The sequence below is a fragment of the Megascapheus bottae genome, chromosome 13 (genome assembly GCF_031878675.1).
Source record: "Megascapheus bottae isolate mThoBot1 chromosome 13, mThoBot2.hap1, whole genome shotgun sequence".
Lineage (NCBI taxonomy): Eukaryota > Metazoa > Chordata > Mammalia > Rodentia > Geomyidae > Megascapheus > Megascapheus bottae.
The window spans coordinates 13,671,578-13,677,668 of record NC_143521.1 but is presented as its reverse complement, the minus strand read 5'-3'; positions in this window follow the sequence as shown (position 1 = coordinate 13,677,668).

The following is a 6,091-nucleotide window of genomic DNA, read 5'->3' as shown; positions in this document are numbered from 1 at the left end:
CAGTATGGTGGAAGAGTTCAATTCTAGTTGTCATAGACTGTGATTTATCAAATATTTTATGTAATACTGGATAAGCCTTGTTGGATTTCGTGCGTGCGTGCATGTGTGTGTGTGTGTGTGTGTGTGTGTGTGTGTGTGTGTGTGTGTGACAGTACTGGATTTTGAATTCAGAGCTTTATATTTTCTAGGTAAACACTTGACCACTTGTCCATCCCTTTATTCTTGTTTTTCAGATACTTTGCATGGCCAAATTAGTCTGTCATTCTCCAACCTATGCTTCCATACTAGCTGGGATCAGAGATATTCATCACAATGTCTAGCTTGCTTGAAAGGAGGTCTTGCTAACTTTATTCCTGGCTGGCCTTAAACCACCATTCTCCCAATTCAGATTCTCAAGTAACCAGGATTATAGGGAGGAGACACCACACACTGACCTCGGGGTCTTTCAGCTAGCTATTTTATAATTGGGAAATATTGAAAAAAAAACAAAAGCAAAATGGCTGTTCTTAAACAATTCCTTTACCTCTCTTCCTTTCTCTTTTTCTCCTCTCCTTCTTTCTCTTTCTTTTCTTCCTCTACCTTCTCCTCTCTCCTCTCCCTCCCTTCTTTTCTTTTTCTCCTCTCCCTTTTCCTTCTTCTCATCTCCTTTATTTCATTTCCTTCATTCTCCTCTTCCATTCCCTTCCTCTTTTACCTCCTCCTCCTAACCCTCCTTCTTTTTTCCTTCTTTCCTTCCTTCCTCCCTCCCTCCCTCCCTCCCTCCCTCCCTCCCTCCCTCCCTCCCTCCCCTTCCTTCCCTTCCTCCCTCCCTCCCTTTCTTTCTTCTTTCCTTCTTTCCTTCTCTCTTCCTCCTCCACTTCATTATTCTTCATAGATAAGAAAAGTTTTGTATTTCACACCTTATGCAGAAATCATGGAAAATTTCAGAAGCACCACATAGTTGCCTGTATTCCCAAACATCTCTGATATTACACGCATAGTGAAGCAGTAGTAATACCAGTTACAAAGGACAGAATGGATTTTGTTTTGGAGGGAGAGCAGGTATCATGGGATTAAGTCAAGACATGTGTACTCATGTGAAACATGCACAGGGAACCTTATCTTCTATGGCTGACCTTCTAGTACTTTAAGGACAAATGTCTTCCTATACAGAAAGTGAGGAAGCGAGGTCTGTAATGCTTTGGGACTCAGCACAAGCTAAGGCAGACCTCATCACTAGGTTAGTTGAAAACACAGGAGCTTATAGGGAAAAAGTAAATGAGTTCATTCAGGTCACAGAAGACCTCCTTAAAAGCAACAAAGGCTGTTTTACAATTTGACAAAACCCACATAGAAGAAAATGGGCATCAGTGGCTGTTTCCAAATGGTTGCTGCCTCATGGCTGCCTCATTGGAGGAAAGCAGTGGACTCTGGAGAAAGGGGAAGAGGTCTAAGCTCTTCCAACCACATTTTACTTTGCTGTTTTCTTTTCACATAGCCAGCCTGTCCCACCCTTCTCAACCTGCTCAGCCTGCTCCTTTAGCCACAGGCTATTTGCTGCTGTAGCTGCTGCCAACTGGGCTGTTGGGAAGAGAAGCCAGACCAAAGGAAGCAGAGGATCCTGGCACCAGCATGGACTGAGGGCCACACAGGTCAGTTCCCACTCCTTCTGCAAGGTCAATGTGCATATGCCTTGCTTAGACAGCTATAGCAAGAATACCAAAGACAGGAGGATATTAAACAGGAAACACATATATCTCACATTTCAGGTGACTGCAAAACCTGATAAGGTACTAACACGGCCCGGTTTTGGTGAGGACCTTCTGTATGATTTCTTCCTATGGCAGGCAGGGTTGTGGATGAAGCAGGCTTTTCCCTGATCCCTTTCTATAAAGGCATGAATCCCATTATGGGGATTCCACCTTCTGCTGTAACTACATATTGCCCTGTTTCCAAACACCATCACATTGGAGATTAGTGATGCAACAAGAATTTGGGATCAACACAGACATTCAGTCCACAGGATCTCCATTTAAAATTGTAGGGAATTCGAGGTCACTGGGAGATTCCCAAGACATAGTTAACAAAAAGTAGTACCTATTGTTATGTGGACATAGCCTCTGAGTGTTGCAAAACACCAAGAAGTAGGGGGCCAATTGAGTTCTTTATTAAAATCAAGGTTGAAGCTATTTTCTCAAAACATGCTGAAAACCCCTGAGCTTTTGTTTGCTGGGATCAAACTGGAGGGAAGGAAGCCTGGCTTTCCCATTGTGCAGTGTCAAAAACCACAAAGCAGACAAACTCAACAGAGTGTTCACACCTCCAGAAGCAGAGATCTGGCTGGATCAAGGCAGTGGAATAGAAACCTGGCACTGCAGCAACCTGCTTCAGAGTAGGCACCACCTGGGGCTGGTTTGTATGACTTTGGATTGCTCATTTCATCCCATCCATAGTCGGCTCTTGTGCATCTCAGGCACATTATTAGGCTGAGTGCCCTGGTGTCTTCCAGAGGAAGAGGAAAGTTATGAGCTGAGAGCTGGTCTCTTGGGTGAAGGGAACTTTAGGCAGATTTCTTTCTTTCTTTCTTTCTTTCTTTCTTTCTTTCTTTCTTTCTTTCTTTCTTTCTTTCTTTCTTTCTTTCTTTTTTTTTTGCCAGTCCTGGGCTTGAGCTCAGGGCCTGAGCACTGTCCTTGGATTTTTCTCAAGACTAGAGCTCTACCACTTGAACCTCAGCACCACTTCTGGCCTTTTCTAAGTATGTGGTACCAAGAATCGAACCCAGGTCTTTGTGCATGCTAGGCAAGCACTCTATCACTAGGCCAAACTCACGGCCTGGCACTGATTTCTTTATCTCATGTCTCTTCCTCCTCCTCCTCCTCCTCCTCCTCCTCCTCCTCCTCCTCCTCCTCCTCCTCCTCCTCCTCCTCCTTTGCCTCCTCCCTCTTTTTAGATTCTAGACAGAGGGTAGAATAATGGTGTCTGCTTTTGTAATCTAGAAACCAGATTGTAAAGAATTTCACTTCCATGATTTCCTCATGAGAGACAGGAAACATGGAAGGAAAACTCACATGCTGAAGTCTAGAAATGGGAGCCTGAGGTCACAGAGTTTCTGGGCCATCAAAGACTGAAGGAGGTAAGCCTGGTTAACCTGTTGAATAGTGTGTATGTGTGTGTGTGTGTGTGTGTGTGTGTGTGTGTGTGTGTGTGTTTTGTTTTCATCTTTTGAGGGGAGGGGTGTTCTGTTAGGGGGTGGTGAGGAGCCATTAGTCTTCTAGAGGTATTATCTTCATCTTTGCAGGTAACCAGGAGCATGCACCTTCTCAATGCCTTGCTTTCTGGCCCCAATAATCGGAACTAGGAAATTGGTGGATTGGTTGTGAGCACACCTGTATGCTTCAGCTATGGGAAGATTATCCAGACTCCCTTGTGAGAGGGTGATCAGAGTGTATCTAGTGAAGGCTTTGTACGATTGTCTACCAGATCTGTGTTATCTTTAAGACAGATCTTATAGGAGTAAGGCAACCAGGGTAGCAAGAATAACCAAGATAGTGAAATGAGATTGCTTTTTTGTTTTTGTTTTGTTTGTTTGTGTTGGTCATGGAGCGTAAATAAGAGCCTGAGTGTTTTCTGTTCAAGGCTAGCCAAGCATTCTAACTCTTTGAGCCAGAGCTCCACTTCTAGTTTGCTGATGGTTAATTGGAGATGAGTCTCATGGACTTTCCTGCCTGTGCTGGCTTTGAACAGCAATCCTCAGATCTTAGCATCTCGAGTAGCCTGGATTACAGGTGTGAACCAGGGTCCAACATTGAAATGAGGTTTTTATTTTGTTTTTGAACCACCAGCACCTAGCACTGAAATGATATTTTTTTAATTTTGCCTCTCCAAATGCAAATATGTGCTGAACACAGACTTGGCAAGATGAGAACCGCAGGCTTGGCCTGAGAATTGGTTTGGACTGTGTGTTATCACCATGCAGCTGGAGGGAGGGGGATTGGCAGCTCATCTCACTGACAGGTATTCCATGGTTTTCTCAGTCAGCCTTTGCAGTACTTTTTAAGGATCTCAATATGTTTTTGACATCTTTCTTATAAATAAAAAATGTAATAGTATCTACTCCACTTTCCATGTGCACCAAATGAGGATTTGTATGAGAGCTTTCTTCCTACTACAAAAGACACTTTACCAGCCTGCCTCAGCTTATTCAGAGAGTTTAATCAAACTTAAGCATTTCCCACAGCAGATGCGCTCTTGTCTCCTCTCCGTAAAAGCATCCCCTACCCCCTCAGACTCTAGAAGACTGTGTCTTGCTATCCTCTAAGCTGAAAAACTAGAGTCAGAGCAAGTACCTTGACTTTCCACAATCCTAGACAGGATTTAGTCCACAATTAGGCTCTTTTCAGGAGCCATTGTGATACAATGGCTGTTTCAGTTTGAGTCAGTCTTCAGAAGAAAAGACAAGAGGCTGTATCTAGAAACATGACCCCAGAGTTGTCTTACTTCACATTCCTTCAGAAAGGGGCCTAATAATGCATCTGCCATAAGAGTCATTCCTGGAAGACTACTCTACAGGAAGAAGAGAAACAAGCAGGTGGATTTATTTTAGGAAATCTTGGCCACTAGAAATCATGAGTGCTAGACTGTGTGACACAACACAGAGAAGTGACCAATGGCACCCAGTGTAGCTTTAACTCTGCCAGTTTTGTCACAGACCCAAGGGCACAAAAGGCACACCCTATGCTCCAATCTTCTGCCTCGGAAAGAGGACAGTTCCAGTGGACACAGTGATGACACCCCAAATGCACTTGCAAAGTATCCTAAAAACTACGTCAGTTAATCCAGACACACACAGAACAGATATTCCACATAAACAGTGCTTTACACAGAAAGTCATAGGCACTGTGCCTGTACTTTTGTGGATGATATAGGCCCTCTCTTCTTCGCAGTGGCTTCATCCAGTGTCCCAGCCTAAGTACATTGTTTGTGGAAGGTTTGATATGCTTTTCATTACTGAGATAAGACATCTTAAGTGAATACTCAATAATGGATCAGGCCCTATCCCAGCAGCAACTTTGGCTTCCGTACATTGACCTTGTGAGTCAATATCATGGGCTTTTCATTAAAACGCCTAATGAATAATGTATCATAGCTTTGCTTTCAAAACTTCAGATACGTTTTTCAGTCAGAAATATTCCAAGAATGCAAGTCAGGTATATTTCTCAGATAAATAACCGACGAGGCAATGCATCCAGGGAAATTCTCTGCTCTCGGGTTTCCTGAAGTTGAAATCCAGTGCTGGGGTCATTAATCATTCATGGGGGTCGGTCCTCCCATCAGTGGCATGTCTGAGTAAGCTCAGGCGGGTTGTTAGCTAATCCTTCCTGCCAAAGGGATCCTGGAGCGCCAGAGGACAACTGTGCCGTCGGGGAGACACGTGCGGGTGTCTAAACCAGTTCCCCATTGCCTGGACCTAAGCGTGGATGTGCGTGGATAGTTTGTGCGCTCACCTGCCTGCGCGCGCGCGCACGCGCATACACACACACACACACACACACACACACACACACACACACACACACCCAGTGTCCCAGAAAGAAAGGCAAATCAGTTAAATTCCTAACGAGAGAGTTTGCTCAAGTCGTGGCAGAGTGATTCACAGTGGTTTTCAAAAGGCTGGATAAATCCCTTTCTTTGGCTCATTCATACACCAGCAACAACAAAAGCTATCCTAGTCACCCAACACGCCACCCCCACACTTTCCCAAGTGGAGTTGAGAATTCGGGATGGTTCTCTCTGTCCAAAGCTGGCTTGCGGGGGGGGGGGGGGGGGGGAAGCGGGGTGGACCGGCGTCTGGAGCTACCTGGTCCAAGAAGAGAAATGTGCAAAGAAGTGTGGTGAACTGTGCACTGCCGGGACACTTGTGCACAGGAGAGGTGGCAAAAGAGGCCAGCCCAATTTCCACATTTCCACCTCCAGTTCCTCACCCCCCCGCCCCCGCCGCCACCCCGATTGCTGCGTGCGTCCCCGGAGGACTCAGCTGGGAAGCGGCATTCCACGCGCGGGGTGGGCGCCGCCGCGTCGGGTCCAGTTGGAGAGGGAGGTGGCGCGTGAGCCC